This window comes from Leucopleurus acutus (genome assembly GCF_964270905.1).
Source record: "Leucopleurus acutus genome assembly, chromosome: 13".
Taxonomy (NCBI): Eukaryota; Metazoa; Chordata; class Mammalia; order Artiodactyla; family Delphinidae; genus Leucopleurus; species Leucopleurus acutus.
Genome location: NC_139155.1, coordinates 56112706 through 56132935, shown reverse-complemented (window position 1 = coordinate 56132935; position 20230 = coordinate 56112706). Strand labels below are relative to the sequence as shown.

The following is a 20230-nucleotide window of genomic DNA, read 5'->3' as shown; positions in this document are numbered from 1 at the left end:
GGCCCCAGCCTCCTCAAGCTGTTTCCTTTGACATTCCAGAGGCCCGCCCAGCCCTTCTGGTTTCCCGGAATGTTGTCCCTGGGTCGTCACGGGGTAGCCGAGGAAAAACCCTGCAGCCTCCCCAGTGAGCTGCAATAAGACCTCATTCGCCAACAGGGACGGACACCCTGAGTGGCCCCCACGGAGCCCGACGCAAGCTTGGGGGCACAGTCACAGCGGCCAGTTCCCGTGTGGCCCAGCGCGTGCAGAGTGTCCCAGACCCGCTGCCCCAAAGGGACAGTTCACACCCAGGTCACCACAGCCCACCATCTCACAGAAGAGGTGGACGTGACCGGATTGCACAGACAAACATCCGACAGGCTCCGACAGGCTCAGTTTAGGCAGCACGGAGGTGACTGGGGAGTCTGGTTCCTCTCAGCACGGGCGTTTTATCAATTGCATCTCAAATGCTGTCACTCACCCGGAAAGGTCCTAAAACACCCCTTGCTTCCGCTTCTGAAGCAGAGGGATGTGGTGGCAGCTGTCTGGGGGAGATGGGGCTGGGCCTGAGGGGTAGGAAGGAAAATTACCAGGTGGGACTGGACCAGATGGAGGAAAGCAGGCAGTGCGGGAAGGTGGGAATATCCCCAATGACGTCCAGCCAGCATCCCTCCACTGGAGGCCCAGGGGCTGCGTAGAAAAGTTCCATCAGCTGGGAAGCTAGGAGAAATGCCCTCATCTTATAGGGAGGAAGACTTTTCCTTTTCACAGAGCCTTGAAGAAGCTCAAGGAGAGATGTCAGCAGAACTTAAAAGGGACTGAATCCCTTACATAAGTGAACTTGTGTATTGGATCCATTATATACATGAAGCCTGGAAATAGGAGATTAATATCAGGGCTGGTGTAAATAACGGCTATTAACTGCAATTAATAACATTAACTACAATTAATTACAATTCACCACAGTAGTATTAAGCATTTACTTTGTTCCAAGTCCTGCACTGGGACCTTTACCTGTATTATCTCACTTAACCTCTCAACAACCCTATCAGAGAAGTACTTTCAGCATGCCCACTTTACAGACAAGGACACCAAGACTCGGAGAAATTAAGCTCCCAAGATCACCCAGCTAACAGGAGGCTGACCTAGGACTGAAATCATTGCGTGATTCCATAACTGTAAGCTCTGGCAGGAAGGAGTGACCTCACTCAGTTTCTAAAGTGACTATCTTTCCAACTAGCCAGTTTGGGATTGCCTCAGGCAGGCAAGGAGCTGGGAAAAGAAGAGAGGGAAACAGCCACGCCCTAGGCCGCCCCAGGCTGGGACAAATAGACAAGATCTCGCAGGGGCGCTGTAACCACAATCTAGCCTTCTTCCCGGTCTCTTTAGCACAGCACAGGCTATGAAGGGGGTGGGGACCTGTAGCCCCAGGGAGACTGAATTCCAGGCCACCCTTCTCCCACATTTCCCTGCAGAGCCCATCTTGGAGGGATAACTGTGCCCATCATTCCCAGATTCCAAGCCAAGCGGTGTACACCAGGAAACTAGTTTAACTGCAGATTCGCTAGGAACACACACACGTCCGAGGGTCCACGAGTACCCTTCATTCCTGAAGAACCAGCCCAGTCACTTATTTTGAAGGTGAACCTTAGTGTGTATCAGAATCACCTGAAGGGCTTTTCTTTTCTTTTTTTTTTTTTTTTTTTGCGGTACGCGGGCCTCTCACTGTTGTGGCCTCTCCCGTTGCGGAGCACAGGCTCCGGACGCGCAGGCCCAGCGGCCATGGCTCACGGGCCCAGCCGCTCTGCGGTATGTGGGATCTCCCTGGACCAGGGCATGAACCCGTGTCCCCTGCATCGGCAGGCGGACTCTCAACCACTGCGTCACCAGGGAAGCCCCTGAAGGGCTTTTAAAAACACAGATTGCTGGGCTCCACCCCCAGTGCTTCTGAATCCTGGGTCTGGGTGGAGCCTGAGAACTTGACCCACAAGTTCCCGGCGCTGCTGGCACTGCTGGTTGGGGGACCACCTTTGAAAACCACCATTTTAACTGATGGAAGCCTTAGCTTTGTGACTCCATTTCTGGGCATGTATCTCCGCATGTTGAAATGTGATAGCGGCTGTTCAAGGACGTTCATCCTTACCACCTGTGTTGATTTCCTATTGCTGCTGTAACCTTACCACACTCTTAGGGGCTTAAAACAACACCAGTCATCTTACAGTTTTGGAAATCAGAAGTCTAAAATGGGTCTGCAAGGGCCGCACTCTGTTGTGGAGACTCCAGGGGAGAATCCGTTTCCTACCTTTTGCAGCTGCTAGAGGACGCCGGCACTTCCAGGCTCATGGCCCCTTCCTCTGTCCTCAAAAACAGCAGCAGAGTAGCATCTTGAAAGCTCTCCCTCTCTCTCCCTCTCTCTCTCCCTCTCTCTCTCTCACACACACACACACACCCCTCTGCTCCGAGTCACTTCTTCTCTGACTAACCCTCTTAGAAGAATCCTTGTGATTTCATTGGCCCACCCCAGCTGAGCCCACCTAAATAATCCAGAGCAATCTTTCCACTTTAAGACCATCAGGACTTCCCTGGCGGTCCAATGGTTAAGACTCCACGCTCCCACTGCAGGGGGCACGGGTTCAATCCCTGGCTGGGATCTAAGATCCCACGTGCCATGTGGCACGGCCGGAAAAAAAAAAAAGACCCTTAACTTAATCACGTCTGAAATCCCCCTTTGCGATGGAAGGGGAACATACGCACAGATTTTGAACATTAGGACGTGGGCATCTTTAGGGGCCTTCATTCTGTTCACCACCCCAGCCATCCGACAGCTGCTTACCCTCCTATATCACAGTACCCTTCCCGCAAAAGAAAAACCGAAACCTTATCAGGATTTGCATGATGCCATCCCTCCTTCGGACTCGCCTGGTAATGAAGTATCTTGCACGGAGGACGGGTAGTGGGGGGAGGCAGGTAGGAGCGCTGAGGGAGGGAGTTAGCCAAGTGCCTCTTAGACCAGGCCCCGAACACCCACTAAATCTCCCCACGCTTGCCAGACTTTCCAGAATCTAGCGCCTTGGTGCCCCTCCCTCTGAGCCAGGAGCCTCCAGGCTCCCCCCTGGGCCTCACCCCAGGCTCGGCCACCAGCGCGGCCTCCCAAACCTGCCAGCAGGCGCTTGTGAAAGATGCAGACAGAGGAACTCTACTCAAAGCCTTCTTGCCTTTTGAGTTTCCGATGATTACCCTCAGAACTTTTCTGGGCTGAAGTCCCAGTCTTCAGGCTGTGAACTTTCTATTGGTGCGTTCATTTGCTCGGGCTGCTGTAACAAACTACGACAGACCGGGTGGCGTGAACAACAGAAATAAAGAAACGTACTCTCAGTTCTGGGGCCTGGAAGTCTGAGGTCAAGGTGTGGGCAGGCTGTTTCTCCTGAAGCCTCTCTTGTTGGCTTGCAGACGGCTGTACCTTCTCTGCATCCTCACGTGACCCTTCCTCTGTGAGACGCCCCTGGTGTCTCTCTCTTTTTATAAGGACCCAGTCCTATTGGATTCCAGCCCATCCTCATTTTACCTCATTTTAACTTAATCACCTCTTTAAAGCCCTTATCTCCAAATAGGCTTGCATCCCGAGGTCTTGAGAGTGAGGGCTTCAACGTTTGAATCGGAGGACACACTCAGCTCATAACAGTTGGCTAGGATCCTGGGAGACTCAAAAATCCCTTCCATCCTCTCTGTGCAACAGGTGGGCTAGGCGCAATCAGGGCAGGTGGGGAGGGGTAGGCCAAGCTGGGACTGTCACAGTGTGCACCTCGGCCCAGGTCTGCCTTTTGGTCTTAGGTCAGGGATGGGAGGAAGGTGGAGGCCAAAGAAGCCCCCGCAGGCTGAGTTTTAGTCTCTATAAGCAAGAAGCAGCATTTAAGGCTCACCCTCCCGAAAGCCAACTCCCTGCGGAAAGTTTTTTGCTTGATACACAATTTACAGCAAGTCACAGACATTCCACCAAGTCAATACACACCCTGGACCCAGAGGAAATAAAGGAGCCGACAGTGAGGGCTTGTGTTTGATGGTCTTTGCAGGGGCTGTGTGGTAGAAAATGATTTCATCCTCAAGGCATGGCTCTGAGAAGGAAGTCAGCCAGCAAGTTGAAACAAAGCAAACAGCCTTATCTTGTTCTTGATTCATGGGTTCCGCTTTCTTCAAAGCCCTTTAGAGGCAGGACACTGAATTGTCATTGTCAGAGTAACTGCTGTTGCAAAGTCCCTCCTGGGACCTTGTATCTGTGACTTATAAGACCTGGGGTCTCTGACATTTTTCCTTGACAAACCTTTGCTGCTCACTGGTCAGACTCACTACCCAACAAAGGCTTAAAATATACATATATGAAATACACACATGTATATAGTAAGTGAAATCAGCTGGTCACAAAAATCACAAACACTGTATGATTCCACTTACAGTATAAGAGGGACCCAGAGTTGTCAAATTCATAGAGACAGAAAGTAGAAGGGTGGTTTGCAGGGGCTGGGGGTGAGGGAGGGGAAGCTCTTGTATAATGGGTAGAGTTTCAGTTTTGCAAGATGAAAAGGGTCTGGAGATCTTTTGCACAACAGTGTGAATGTACTTATTGAACTGTACACTTAAAGATGGTTAACATGGTAAGTTTTATGTTACATATATTTTAGCACCGTTTTTTAAAAAGGCTGCTGTAAGCAATCATTTAATAGAATGATGAATTATCATGTAATAGAATGTCAAGCCAACCTAGGTTTGAATCCCATATCTGCCACTCACTAGTTTTGGGACAGTGTTCTAAGTTTTTTGTTTAGTGCCTTAAAACGACAGCAATCGTGTTATTATTTCTGTTCCTGTGGGGCCAGAATTTGGGAAGAGCTTTGGCTGGGTAGTTCTGGCTCAGGGTCTCTTCCGAGCTTGCAGTTGGGTGGGTGGAGGGTTGGATCACTGGGGGCTGCTGAACACCTCTCCCTCTTCCTAAGAGTCTCCAGGCTTCTTCATGTGGTCTTTCCACGAGGCTGACTTGGGCTTCCTTACAGCATGGCGGCCTCAGGGAAATTGGACGCTTCTGTGGTGGCTCAGGACTCCAAGCAGGCAGATGTCCCAGGGACTAAGGGAGAAACAGCATCACCTTTTCTGATTTAGCCCTGGAGGTCACGCACTGTCAGTTCCTGCGTACTCTCTCGGTCACAAGCAAATCACACACTTCCCCACGTTCAAGGGGAGGGGTATCGGACTCCACCTCACCATGGGAAGTGGCAAAGTTCTAGAGCAGGTTTGGCAAATTACGACCCTTGGAACAAATCAGGCTCACCTCTCCAAGGCAGCCATGTCCGTGCATTTACATACTGTCTCTTTATAGATTTTCTGTCTCTTTATAGATTTTCCTGACCCCTGTTCTAGAAGACCACGTTGGATGGACAATATTGTTTTAGCCACCTTTGGAATATGCCGTTGGCTGCAGGCAGGTTACGAGCCGCTCTGAACTTTACCTGGGTCTCCAACTCTGTAAAAAGGAATGATGATCATATGTAAAAAGTACTCGGCACAATTCCACACCTGTAACACGTAAAGTATACAATTTAGTTCTTCCCCTTCTAGCCTTAATTATGACTTGAGAGTCACGGAAAGTTGTTTACTGCCACTCTAGGTCTATTAGCATCCGGAAATTCCCAATTTTAGACCCTCCTTGGAATTAAGGCGGACTTTACAGAGACCCTCTTTTTTCTTTTTTTAAGAAACTCTTTATTTTATATTGGAGTATAGTTGATTAACAATGTTGTGATAGTTTCGGGTGTACAGCAAAGTGATTCAGTTATACATATATTACATGTATCTCTTCTTTTTTCAAATTCTTTTCCCGTCTAGATTGTTACATAATATTGAGCAGGGTTCCCTGTGCTATACAGTAGGTCCTTGTTGGTTATCCATTTTAAATCCAGCAGCGTGTACATATCAATCCCAAACTCCCTAACTATCCCTTCCCCCCACCCTTCCCCCCTGGTAACCATAAGTTCGTCAGAGACCCTCTTTTTAAACATGTATTTATTACTCTGGAGGAAGGAAATGTTTGCAAGAATTCTTTTAAAAATGCAATCCCCCGTCCCCCGCCCCCCAGCCATCCTCCAATGCATTATTTTATCAGACTAGCTACATTTTTACCTTTCAGAGAACAAATACCTAAGGGACTGAGGCAATCTCATAAATTTGGAACTGAGTGACGGGGAACAGCATGGTGGTGGCAGGTCTCCGATGCCCTAGGGAGAGAAAGACACAAGAAATTTGACCTACTTCACAGTTTTGCTCAGGGCTGCCTCAGCCTCAGACAAAGCAATGAAAAATGTTTTCTTGGCCTCCCCTTACCCATCGCCTCCCTCTCCTATTGCCCAGACTTGTTATCTCCGCCCCGACCTCCTCCACCCGCCAAGATTGCCCTTGGATTTTTTCCTCTCCTACCCTGGATGTTTCCAAGGCCAATCCTCCAGCAGCTCTCGGAGATTATCTGCTTGTGACCCTGCTGTCCTCCCTGCTCCAAATACAAGCAGGGTCCTTCTGAAGCCTAGTTATTCAGTGCTTCTGAACTCGTTCTCTCTAGAAGAAAGCTTCTATCCAAGAAAATAGAGACCCCTAACAGGCACTGGGGTAACATTAGACCTGCCAGTCCCAATTCTCCTACTCATTTACTCAAAAACCATCAAAATTAACAACTGTTAATTTGTGCGTCATTCAAACAAACTATATTCTGTCTCCTCTCCAAATTACATTTGACTCCAATCACTTTTTTTTGCGGTACGCGGGCCTCTCACTGCTGTGGCCTCTCCCGTTGCGGAGCACAGGCTCCGGACGCACAGGCTCAGCGGCCATGGCTCACGGGCCCAGCCACTCCGCGGCACGTGGGATCTTCCCGGACCGGGGCACGAACCCGTGTCCCCTGCATCGGCAGGCGGACTCTCAACCACTGCGCCACCAGGGAAGCCCCTCCAATCCCTTTTAAAATCTACCTAGCTTCACCCTGAGCTGTGTTGGAAGACTAGTTCCTTTTTATTGCAGCTATATGTCGCCATGTTAGTTTTATATCAAATATTATGAGTGTTTGGGGGGGCAGCTGGGAGGGGAAGTGTGTAACTAGATGATTAGAGAACACGCCCTCTGGCCCTATTAATTTTTACAGCATTTTTCCCTCCTATTTTGCTTAAATTTGCAACTTTATGCAAATTTTATGAAACATTTTGTGGTATCCCCAGAGCCCCAGCTCGGCCAAAGGCCAGCTCAATTTACGTTGCTCCAGGAAGCATTGTGGTTTGGAAAAATCACTCAGCTGGCTGCGAAAAAGTAAAAATTGTTACCACTACAGCTGATGCTGATCCTACAGATTGCTGTAAAATGAACAGAAAGTAGTTAAGCGCATTGCCCTAGGTCACAGACCTACTCATTTATGGACCTGGAATTCCAAAGACTTTTGGCTCTTCCAAGTGTTCCGTTCATTCATAAATTCATACTCCCTCAGGGTACCAGGCACTGGGCCCTTTCAACCAATATTGCTTCCTTTACTCCGTTCTCCAGAGTGCTTTTGTTTATTTTATATCCAATATCACTTATAAAATAACGTGCTGCCAACCATTCTCTTAAGCTCAAAAAAGTTTTTTTGACAACATACTTTCTAATCTATCCTTAGGTTAGCGATAGAAAAATGGACTAAAATGACAGACATTGAGATATGCTTAGTAGAAAAGCTTTGGTGGTTTTGCTTATTTTTATCTCAGGTAAACATCTGGGAAGTAACTAAAAATACAAGTATGGTCTGAGCTGGTCAGTGTTTCTGAAGTACTTTTATGACTAAAACCGTGAATGTAAAGGTCACATGAAATCAGAATTTTGAGTGTGTCTGTAACAGGAGCACTGCTGGTGGATGTACTGAACAATAGAGTTTTAGCCTGAGATTCAGTTTGTTTCATCACCTACCGCTTACCTGGCATCAGACTAGATAAGTGAGACACCTGGTTGCCATGGAGATGAGATGGCATCATTGGATCACATCTGTGTACAAGTATAGCTTCAGAGTTTCACAGGCCTTTTGCACAGGAGCAGGGGTACACCCGGCTTACTGGCTGCTAAGACAAAACAAAGGGATTTCCCTTATGAAATGGTTGATGTTGTTACCATGTACTATTTATTGAGCACTTACTATGTGTCAGGTAATAGTCTGAGCATTTCTCAGATATTACTTCGTTTCATCCTCCCACCAACCCTGCAAGGGTTACTATTCCCATTTCACATAGTAAAAAACTGATGTTTAAACAGATTAAGCAGACCTCCCTAGGTCTGCCTCCAAAACGTATATTCTGAAACATCATGCATTACTGCCTCTCAGGCATGGAAAGCAAACTTACTGCTGTTTGCTTGATAGGTTTTTAGTAATTTAAGTGCATCATTTTAGGGCTAGTATCCTACCTAGTCACTTTGGCAAACTAGGGAGATTTAGTTGACAGGCCTTAAGCAGTGCTTGGAGAGGGTCTGTGCTTTTAAATTCTCAAGTACTTGAACTGAAACAGAGTGAGCTGGTCCCATTCACATCCTGCCCTCCAGCCCCCTCTAGCTGGAAGTTATTAGCGTTGACCATGAGGGCAAAGCAGAACGTACTTGAAAATGTTTTGGGTTTGTTTTTGTCTCTTCTGAACTGAGTGGTAACATAGAAAGCAGGAAGACAGTTTTAAACCACTGACAGGGAACCATCCCCCAAGACCGCAGAAGTTCATGGCCATTTCTGCATTTTCCAAGATACAAGACAGCAGAGGCTGGGGCCAGTCATCTGTGTGATTTAAGGAGATGGGGGCTGCAGAGGGTGGGATGGGGTACAATGGCACAAAGCTGATAAAGACGGACCAAGCAAGCCACAACTCCCAACCCGAGGGGAGGGCTTGCACTTAGGAAAGATGCAACACCTTCAAAGGCCCTTTTATTTTCTCCCCGCATCTCCTCCTCTCAGTAGGTGGCTCCACGGCTGGGAGGGCAGAATGTGGGGCTGCTCGAAGCTGGGTGGTGAAGGAAGGCCTCTCTAAGGAGAGGATTTATGAGCTGAGGCCAGAGAGATGAGATGAAATTTTAACATTCAGCACTAGGGACGGGCATCTTAAAATGTGCTCTCAACACGGAACTTCTGCGTAGGCTCTTCGTGCTGTAGAAACCCCAACATGTGGAAAGGATAGGGTCTCCCCCCCTCCAGGAAAATCTCCTCGGGAGTTTTCAAGATGGTTTTTGTATTACTGGCATTTTGTTGTAACAAATAATGCAGGAAGGAAGGAAGAGAGCCTCCTTCCTGTGTTTGAGATATTAAGTGCCACACCCTTACATCATATTAACTACATCATCCGTCTCATGACACTGTGAGGTCACCGAGGCTGTTACCCAAACTCAACAGATGAGGAAAAGGGATGAGAGCTGAGTCATCTGAGGTCCTGCAGCCAGTAAGTGGCAGGTCAGGATCTGACCAGGTCTGGTTGCCTTCAAGGCACTGCCTTTTCCAGACACCACCGGGCCACCAAGGCTGAGCACCTCTTTGAAATACAGACAGTCTGGTTTGGTGAGACCTTGCATGATAGCATTTGCCATACAGAATCATTTAATCCAACAAATAAGTATAACAGGAAACAAAGATCTACCTGATCACTAATTTCCCTGTGCTTTCATACCAGAGCATCAGTGTAAGAGGAACGAGCAAAGTGTGATGAATTCTATAGGAAACATGTAGGAGGGGCTCACAGAACACAGATGAAGTGAATCTTGAAGCATGAACAGGAGTTTTCCAAGCCAGGAAGGACGCTCAGCATCTGTAAAGTCATTGCATAAGTGCCAGGCCAAACAGATCAATAAGCAAATCAATAAGTAAAATTTTTAAAAATAAAATTAGAGTGGACTTCCCTGGTGGCGCAGTGGTTAAGAACCCGCCTGTCGATGCAGGGGACACGGGTTCGTGCCCCGGTCCGGGAAGATCCCACATGCCGCGGAGCGAGCGTCTGGGCCCGTGAGCCATGGCCGCTGAGCCTGCGCGTCCGGAGCCTGTGCTCCGCAACGGGAAAGGCCACAACAGTGAGAGGCCCGCGTACCGCAAAAAAAAAAAAAAAAAGTCAGGGGTTTTCATGAGAACTAAGAGGAGGCATTTAGAGGGACTTCCGGAAGCCTTCCTGGAAAAGGCGACACCTCAGCTGATACCTGAAGGAGAAAGAGGACAGAACGTTCCTATAGGGAAATTCCCTCTGCAAAGGCCAGGGAACTTGGTGGCCTGAACAGCTAAAAGGAAAAGTGGTCGGGAGGACGTGGAGTTCTGAAACCTGAAAGGATGAGGAGGAACTAAGTAATTAGAATCTCCAAAGCCCCAGACCCACGTCTTTATCCCGAGGGCAGAGCTGTCAGCCGGATCCGTTCATAATCTCCCCCTCCTGCTCTGAGCGTGTATAACAGTTTGGAGCCAGGGACAAGACAGAGCCCCTGAGACCAATTAGAAAAGTATTTCTCAAACTCCTGACAGACAAGATACATTCTACCTGTTAACCCAGAATGTACACAGATCTCGGGACACACACTGACACAAGCGTCCGGAAACCAAATTTACTCTTCCTTTGTTTGATGCACTCTGACGTTTTCTAATCTATTCCGTTGTGGTTTTTTTAATGGTGAAACTGTATGACCCACCTCAACTGATTTCATGACCCGTTAATAAGTCACAACAGGTAGCTTGAGGAACGCTGAGGTAGGAAGTTGCTGTCATCTTCCAGAGAGGAAATAATAGGATCTAGGGAAGCAGAAAGGTGGATTGTAGGATGTGGAAGGATTCCAGAAGGATTTAAGAGATAGGAGGGAAGGACCCAAAGGAATTAGAGGTGATGCCCAGAGTTGTGGCTTGAACTCTGGGTAGAAAAAGGAGTTACTTGCTAAGATAGGGAAAGTGAACTTGAAGATCTACTCGGAGGGTAGACACTGAGTCTTTGAGACATGCCCATTTTGTTTGGTCAACACAAATGTACCTCTTCATCTGAGGATTATCTGAAGAAAAAGCGTCTAAAGGCTACATTATGTAATTCCAGAAAGTGGTCAGGTTCTACTAAAAGAGGGAGCAAAATGGTGGTGTTGAAAAGGAGGAAACCATTCGTCCTCGGGCAGGGGGTAGGTTCTGCAGCGAGCCTCAAAATCCTACTTAGAAAGGAGAGTCAAGCTATAAATCCCAAGGAAACAACCCAGATCGAATACTCACCTGGTGCTTTGCTGTGGCTGCCATCAGGGCTTTTGTAAGACAGAGAATAGGGTAAGTAGAGCCTTTGACTTTTCAGGTACCAAACCCGTTGGCACTGCTTTCAGAATCCCCGATCACGAGTTCAGGAAGGGAGCGGACGTTGCTTATGCACTTCTTGTAAAAATGAAAATCCATTAACTTTATTCTTCACGCACGTTCTCCAACAGCATCGGGTCAAAGGGACTTTTTTCCTTCCTCTTTTCAGAGCTTCCAGGTCCCAATCTGGCTCCTTCTAAATCTTTTATTTTACAAAACAATAGGGAGTGGTGGTAGCCTGTGGCTAGTTGAAGATTTTGAACAATAGGTGTTTCTGAGCTGGGTTTATGGAAATGGTCCTGTCTGTGTCCTGGGGGTAGATTGTAAATGAGATGTCGACAGGAGCTCTATTGTGTGGATGGCATTCGGCCTGAAAGAGAGGAATTTCCTTACTGTGCTAGTATTTAAAGTAGATTTGTTGCTGCTTTTGCTAAAACTTTTTATCCAGCTTCTGGAGCTAACAGCACTGAATGAGTCACTGGGTAAGACTGAGACTTCCTGCCCTCCCTAGCAGGGCTCCGACTCTGTCATTTACATTTAGAAAGGACAGACTAAGAAGATTGCTAGGATTTTCATCAGCGTGAGCCTCTCTTTCAGATCTTCACGGGGACCTGAGCCGCCTGCAATCCGTTACCCCCAGGAGAGGGTGGCCAAGCCGGGCTGTTTTTCTCACTCCCTGGAAAACTTCTGGCTGTTTTGCTTGCTTTCTTTTTAAAATCCAAGGAGAGAGACAAACACCATCTCCCGCCTTACGCCTTCCCTTTTTTGTAAATGACAGGCAATTTCAGTTTACTGTAATTACCTCGGACTGAGGTTGGACCAACTCCACTCTTAGAAGATAAGGCAACAGTTTTATTACCTCTCAGCCAGGTGCCTGGGGGTGACAAGGCTGGCTTTTATCTGGAGACGTCGCAAGGTTATCAGTAACTGAACGGGGCTGAACCTTTGAGCGGTGGCCATTAACATGCTTCCCTTCCCTGTGATCAATTTCCTAACTCTTTATTGGTAATTAATGTTGATCCAAAGACCAGCTCGGGTCTCCTCCAGTGTTTCCGCATTCCGGCACCTCAGCACTTCAGCAATCCTACTGATAAACGGTGTAAATTGCAACCACGGGCCAGTCCCGTAACATGAGCTTGAAATTCCAAACAAGGCCCCAAACGTACAACCCACTGAACAGCTTAACATCCTCTCATTTGGTAGGTTTGCAGTGGGTATAGCTGGTTTTTCAAAGAATTGATGAATAAAACCTTTCACCTACAATCCAAAAGAATCAAAATGATTTCGCTTTACTATCCATGGTTCCTTTCGAAAAGTAAAGTGTAATCCACACCAGGAGGCAGTGCGGGGCTTGTTCTAGATTAAAAGAAAAAAAAAATTTCTAGTGCTTGATCTATTTCTGCCTGCAGTTCATGGACATGTCCAGCCACACAATGGTTTATTCTTTAATTCAAGCTATTTTACATGGAGTCTGTCTGTTATCTCTTGGATTGGAAATGTGGGATAAAAACTTGTGATCTGAAAATGATTTTCCAGCTGTGCCCTGGGTAGAGCTTTAATGAATGAGGAATGCCCTTAGGGATCAACTTTTAGGTGCGTGTCCTGGGCTGCAGCCAGCCTGGACCTAGCGTGGAATCACCCTCCTGTCAGTCCAAAGTATGGTGGGCCAAGGAGAAGAATGTTACTTTTATCTCTTTGGCTGTGAAGTCAGATCATAGCTTTAGGGTACAGGATGAGAATGGGGGAGAGAATGATGGAAGGGATGGCTCAAAACACACACACACACACACACACACAAGCACACAACCTGGCAGATACGAAGTGTTTACCTCCAAGCGTTTATCTTCAGACTACTAATTCTGTAATTTTTATAGACGGCATTCCACACTGTGGGAAGAGGCCAGTTAAAAGCCCCTACAAGTACCCCTGTTACCATTACAACAAAAACCAACAAAGGTGTTTCTGCCAATGGTGTGTGAAACACAGTGACAAACCAATGAACACCCAGAACTCACACGGTCGAGGAAAGAGAGACAATGTCAGAAGTATTATCAAATTTGAAATCGGATTCCTCTTTTCCTTAAAGATGTAGAAACCTTGCCCACCCACCAGGCCAAGCCCACCACCACCCAGTCACTACCCATCCCCCATTCTCCTCCTGGGCCAGGCTGGGCCAGAGCTCCGTCCAGGACCAGAGATGCCCTGGAGGAGGAGGTCCCTGGCGGGGGTGGGGGTGGGGGGGGTGGGGGGGGTGGGGCTCTGATGTACCGAGGCACCTGAAGGAGTGGGTGGCCACCATCCTTCAGCGCTCTGAAAGCCATAGGCCAAAACCGGACCTTGCAGCTACTTGCAGTGTGACTGTTTCACCTTTTCCTGCAGACAGACAGGTTAGAGTACCCAGGCCCCCCAGGGTGTGTCATGCAAATCAGCTTTCTACAATCCAAAAAGTTCTGAATTCCAAGCACGTTTGACCAAGAGATTCAGCAAAAGGCTTCTGGACATTGCTCTCATGAGGGTTCAAAGGAGAATCTTAATGACAGAAAATATAAGGCAGCTCTTTAAAAGAAGAGAACGGAGGCTTAGATGAGAAGAACCCAGGTTCCAATCGGACCCCACTCTGCAGAAGGTGGGCAACCCAAACTCTCTTGCCTCCAGTCACTTGTGGAGCTGGGATAATAGGTCCAGGCACCTGGCTCCAGGAAACACAGTGAATGAGGATGCCGTGGGCAGTAGCTAGAGTAAACTGGTAGATTTTAGTGCTGGCCTCACCAGTTTGCTGGGATTTTTAAAAACATTTTACTGGAGTAGAGTTGATTTACAATGTTGTGTTAGTTTCAGGTGTACAGCAAAGTGAATTAGTTATACATATACATATGTTCATTCTTTTCAGATTCTTTTCCCTATAGGTTATCACAGAATATTGAGTAGAGTTTCCTGTGCTACACAGTAGGCCCTTGTTGGTTATCTATCTTATATATATAGTAGCGTGGGTACGTTCATCTCAAACTCCTGATTCATCCCTCCCCACCACGTTTCCTCTTTGGTAACCTTGTTTTCGATAACCGTAAGTCTGTTTCTGTTTTGTAAATAAGTTCATTTGTGTCACTTTTGAAAAATTAGATTCCACAGGGAATTCCCTGGTGGTCCAGAGGTTAAGACTCCGTGCTTTCACTGCTGTGGGCCCGGGTTCAATCCCTGGTCAGGGAACTAAGATCTCACCAGCCATGTGGCATGGCCAAAAAAAAAAAAAAAAAGATTCCACATATAAGTGATATCACATGGCATTTGTCTTTCTCTGGCTTACTTCACTCAGTATGACAATCTCTAGGTCCATCCATGTTGCTGCAAATGGCATTATTTCGTTCTTTTTAACGGCTGAGTAGTATTCCATAGCATATACATACCACATCTTCTTTATCCATTCCTCTGTTGATGGACATTTAGGTTGCCTCATATCTTGGCTATTGTAAATAGTGTTGCAATGAACATTGGGGTGCATGTGTCTTTTTGATTTTTTTATGGTTTTCTCTGGATATATGCCCAGGAGTGGGATTGCTGGGTGATACGGTAGTTCTATTTTTAGTTTCTTCAGGGAACTCCATACTGTTCTCCATAGCGGTTGTACTAATTTACATTCCCACCGACAGTGTAGGAGGGTTCCTTGATATTTTTATTTAATTCTGGCAAATAACCAAAACCCAACTGCACAGTGGAATTGTGAATGCAGTCTGAAGTGGCCTTTACGAACCCACTGTAAAGGCTGATGGTGTTTGCTGTGTGGTGCAGACTGAAGAAGACTGGGGGGCCCCGGCCAAGTTCTTCTCTGGACCTGTGTCCTCATCTGTCAGTGACACAGTTGGATAATGAGGTGTCGTTTTGAAGCACTGATCCTGTCATCTGAGAGTCAGTAAGGGGCTGGTGTCCTTTCTGGGCCCAGCGGGCTGGTAGACGGTATTCCACAGCTTAACTCAAAAAGTCTGTCCTGTTTTTCCTTTGAGGAGGGGGGTTTCAGGGAGGAAAGCGGAAAGGAGTCGGACGAATAATTAACTGTCTCACTGCACAGATCAGGCCCCCCTACATTCCTTGCTCTCCAGATACAGGTAATTATTTCTCATCGCCCTCCAACTGACAGCAAGACATGCTGGATACATTTTCTTTCTTCTTTGCTTCCTCATATATCCTGTTTCCCCCAGTTTGTCTGATGCAAAAGCTTCTGCTCCAGATGGAGCCAGCCCGCCAAGCCCTCTGTCCACAGGGCAGCAGCGTCAGCTGCTCTGACACAAGGTCTGCCTTCTCTCCGAAGCCCGGGGTGTTGGCCAGAGAGCAGAGGCTCCTGATCGATCCAGCCAGAGGTTTCAGTGAGGACTCAGCCCGACGGACCACCATGAGACATGACCTCACTGGGTTTGGACACAGCACCCTCGCTCTGCATGGCCAGCTCACCATTTCAAGGGAGACCAGTGGGCAGTGTGTGCCCGAGACCCTGCTCCCACCTGGAGCCAGTCAGCCACTCCACCTGGCCTCAGAGCTCTGTACCCCCTGAGGTCCGCTGTGTGTCCCAGACACGGCCCCACGGCACAGAGTGCTGCTGGGCTGTGTGATTGCATTCCAGGTTTCCCTTGCTTTCCAGGTCCATGGTACAGGTATCATGAAATGAGACCAGGAATAAGAAGTCAAAGAATAATAAGGAGCGGAAGGAACGGAGGAGGAAAGGCAGCTGCTCTGGGGAAAGGGCAGTGAACATCACAGCCCCACATGGATAAAGCCCAGCAGAGAGGGTGGAGGAAGTTAGGTGAATAATCCAAAGGACTAACTGCTTCCAGCTGATACGAGGTGGGCCTTTCACATTCTAGCTCCACGTCAAAAGCTGGCCAATCACTGCTGCATTCGGCCAGCAATTGACCAAGGCCAAACAGAGGTGGGCATCAGTGATGGGAGACTATGTTGCAACATCCAAGGTCACAGAGTCCGGCTTTGCTGAGTATTCATTTTCCTTCTACCCTGGTGACTTTGCTTTCCTAATTATTAGTCCCTTTTTCTGCTTCTCCAGGAAATCCCTTCTCGTCCCTGTTCCTTCCTTCACGTAACAAGTATTTACCGCCATACGACTACGTGCCACGCACGGTCTAAGTACTGTGGTTGTCATGAATACAACGGACAACAATGCCTGACCCTGTGATTCTTACATCCTTAACTAATTCCTTTCTCTCAGTTTGGTCCGGAAAAAATAAAAAAATTTCACCTAACAGGGAATAGAGGCAAGTATTGCTAAGAAATGACATCTAACAAGAAATGAAAGCTAGCTGAAGAGAAGCTTAAAAGCAAAATGTCCTTCCCCACTCCTGGCACCATCCCTACCCCAGGTATCCCAGGCCTGTTATCTTCCAACAAGACCAGTCTGCCCGAACCTGAGGAGGTGGGACCAGCTGCCCAAACAGGAAACCTTATTTCATTCTGTAACCCTGACCTTGGGTCCTGAATCTTCCCCTCCTGTAAACAGTCCATTCAACCCAGGAAGACCTGCTGACTTGGCTGGGACAAATTCTGAAAAATTCACATAATGTTACAAACATTAAAAAAGAAAAAAAAAAAATCCCTAGGTCCTAGAGGAAGTGGTATATCTGATTCAGTCGTTAGAAATTGCTTCATAAAGTCATGGAACAAATGGAAATTTAATCCTAACAGATGACACTGCCAGGGCAGTCACTTGTGTGCTTGGATGACTCAGTAGCATCTGTTGGAGAGGCTGGGAAAATAAGCCATGAAATCATGAAGGCATTCCCTGCTGCAAGCAACAGCCCCGCCTCGCAAATTAGTAAGCCAGGCGTTCTCAACATCCTGCTGTGAACCTTTGTGCCTAGTTCTATGAAGGTTATGACTCACCTGAGCTACCGGTCAAATGATTCTTACTCAGAGTCCTCAGTTTTTAACCTTTACTATGAAATGATCAAGGCAACAACCAGCCGCATGTCTGTCTACTTTCAAGATGTTCCTTTGAAATGACTGATTTTAGGCAACAACTGGTTTTATACAGGGTAACCCTCAAATTCCCATATTAACTGGTTGCCAAGCTTCATTAAAGGTTCTCATAGAGGCTTTAGACCTCCGTCCCTGGACCTGGGCCTTCTAAAATGACTTTCCTCCAAACAGCACTTAACTTCCTTTAATTTAGTTAATTAAGGGAACTTTTTGAAGAGAACGGTTACTTTGATCTAAACCCTTTTCTTAGTTTCTGGTTAACATTTCCAGAGAGGAACAAAGAGGGATGCCCTCACGCCTGGCAGAAGCTACCAGCAGCTCACAACTGCAGTCCTTCCTCCAAATCAGAGACCACGGAGGGCGGGAGAAGCCCTGAGAGGAAGAAGACTGGTTAAAACTACTGCCCTTGGCATTTTCGTGGGTGTTTGCCCCAGACAGAGATAAAAGAGCTAGGGTGGGGCTGCAAAGCACGCTCTCTGGGAAGCTGGGCCTGCAGTTTGGAAATCCTCAGTCATCCTTGAAAATCAACTAACTGGAAACAAGCGATGGGAATTAGAAATGCTTCTACCTGCAAGCTTCCTGCAAACAACCGACAAATTCAGATAAAAACGGAAAATGCAAGTCCCACCCACGAGGAATCCTCAGTTTCCTGCCTATTCATCCTCACTGCCATCCACCTAACCAAATGGCCACAGCAGTTTTTGCTTTTCAGCTTGCCAAGGAAACAAAAACTGTTGCCCTAGCGGATGCTTTGGAAAAAAAAAAAGGTCAGCAACCTCAACCCAGAGATCTTACCCTGCAGCACGGGTAAAATTTTTGTTGAGGTGATAAATTAAAAAGCAAGACTTCTGACTCTTGACTTCCACTCTGCGTTTTTTGGGCAAACGCAGCCCAGACGTCCAGCGTCCCAGCGTGACTTACCTGGGAGCCTCGGACTGAAGTTGTACCTTGAAAGGTACATCGGTGATGTTCCGAGCTTGGTCACCAGGGGGCGCTCGAGAGCCGGGCTGCCGCAGCAATACTTTGTTTTCTCAGACTTGGAGTGGCGAAGGGGGAGGGCGGGGGGAGAGGGCGGGGGGAGGGGGTGGCGAGGGAGATGCAGCTGGCTTTCAAAAAATCCTTTTGTTCTCTGAAATCCTGCCGCTTGCCGTTTTAGAAGGCAAAGGTTGCCACGTTACCTGTTGCCAGGGTCCTGAGAGTGCTTGGGGAAAATGTGGGCGACAAAGGTAGCGCACAAAGTCCTGGGCTCGGTGGCCTTCCAGCCCTTTGGCCGGGCTTGGCGCTGACATTTGGAGAGCAGCTGCCGCGATCGCCGAGCATTGTTTGGTTGTAGTTCTAACAGAGGAGTGGCTGCGTCTTACATCATTTCCAGGCACGAAGTGCCTGGGGCTTTTTTTTTCTTTTTAATGACTAATTTTCGGGTCCCTCCCTCCCTGGAGTTTGGGACAGAACATGCACTGTGCAGGACAGCCTCGCCTCAGGAAGCCCAAGTTTTGTAGCAACTTGTTAAAATAACTCGGGTGCCTCAAAAGGAAAAAAAAAAAAAAAGCTATGCTCCTGAAACAAACCTTTCCATTCTTCCTTCTGAGAACAATGTTGTGTTTGATTAGCCATGGAGGCTGCTCCCTGAAAGATCTGCTCTCCCCACCAGGGCCGGGCTGCTATCGGCTGAATAGATCTCTGAGCCAGACAAGCCTGGGCTCCGGGCATTTGTCTGGCATTAGGAAGCGTCTGGAATACTAGTAACTACCAACTGGCGAGCCTTATGACTACAAGAGTTCTTACACCACCCCTCCCTCTCTGTCCACATCCCTCTCCGCCCCCCTCCACCCGTACACAAGCCTGCTTTTCTCTACTTCGAGGGAGGAAAGGTTAGCTCGTTTCTGTGGTTTCCGTGGCGGATGGCTCTGGTGGTAATCAGTCCCATATCCACGTACCTGGAGCCAAAACTAACCAGGACAGAGGCCAGCAGAAGCCCTGCCCCCCCCCCCTCCCCAGGAGCCCTGCGCGCAGTCCCCGCAGCCCTCTGATCACCGACGCCTCACCATGGGGCCAGCAGGCTGCGGACCGCTGACCACCACACTTTGGGTGGCCTGTAAATGTTAAGCTGTAAATATTTTGAAAAAAGGGAGCGATTTTTCCATGTGTATTTTGTTTCGTGGAGTTTCTCTCCTTTTGCAAAATTTTTCAAGTTGCAGCTGGGCACCCCTTGCTGACCACTCCAAATGCATTCATCCTCCAGACCTTTGCGCTCCTAGCTCAGTCCTCTGGGTCAAAGGACTCCCAGAGGACTGAGCTAGGAGCAGTTTCCTGGAATTCCTCGTGGAGAGCGTTATCTTCTACTGGACGCGGTGTTTCAGGGAAGGCTTACTATGCGGATGAATACAGGCGATTTGCATGAACAGAAGAGGTGGGATTGGAAGCCGTGTGAACATCTAGGAGCAGCATGACTTAGAGAAGTCAGTTACCTACCCTGAGCCTCAGTCTTACCATCAAACAAATGGGTTTAGTGAGATCTATCTGGGTCGTGAGACCATGTCTATTAAATTATTTTTTTAATTAATTAATTAATTTTTGGCTGCATTGGGTCTTCTCTGCTGCTCTCGGGCTTTCTCTAGTTGCGGCCAGCAGGGGCCACTCTTCGTTGCGGTGCATGGGCTTCTCGTTGCGGTGGCTTCTCTTGTTGCGGAGCATGGGCTGTAGGTGCGAGGGCTTCAGGAGTTGTCGCAGCGGGCTTAGTAGTTGTGGCTCACGGGCTCTAGAGCACAGGCTCAGTAGTTGTGGCACACAGGCTCAGTTGCTCCGCGGCATGTGGGGTCTTCCCGGACCAGGGATCGAACCCGTGTCCCCTGATTTTGCAGGCGGATTCTTAACCACTGGGGCACCAGGGAAGTCCTGTCTATTAAATTCTTAGCACAGCGTGTGCTACAGAGGAAAGATGGA

General features: G+C 48.0%; 1 protein-coding gene and 1 long non-coding RNA gene across 17 annotated transcripts in view; one reads left to right on the top strand and one right to left on the bottom strand.

The window, feature by feature from the left end:
• Positions 1–20230, top strand: part of DLGAP1 (DLG associated protein 1) — a gene marked incomplete at both ends in the record, with an annotated part of 319449 nt that overhangs the window by 233715 nt on the left and 65504 nt on the right. The window lies entirely within an intron of this gene.
• On the bottom strand, positions 5404–19065 carry LOC309970277. Its single transcript, XR_014326673.1, has 4 exons — positions 18209–19065; positions 7955–8093; positions 6148–6242; positions 5404–5491 (listed from the first exon to the last, which is right to left on the bottom strand). It is a non-coding gene; the product is annotated as an uncharacterized lncRNA (long non-coding RNA).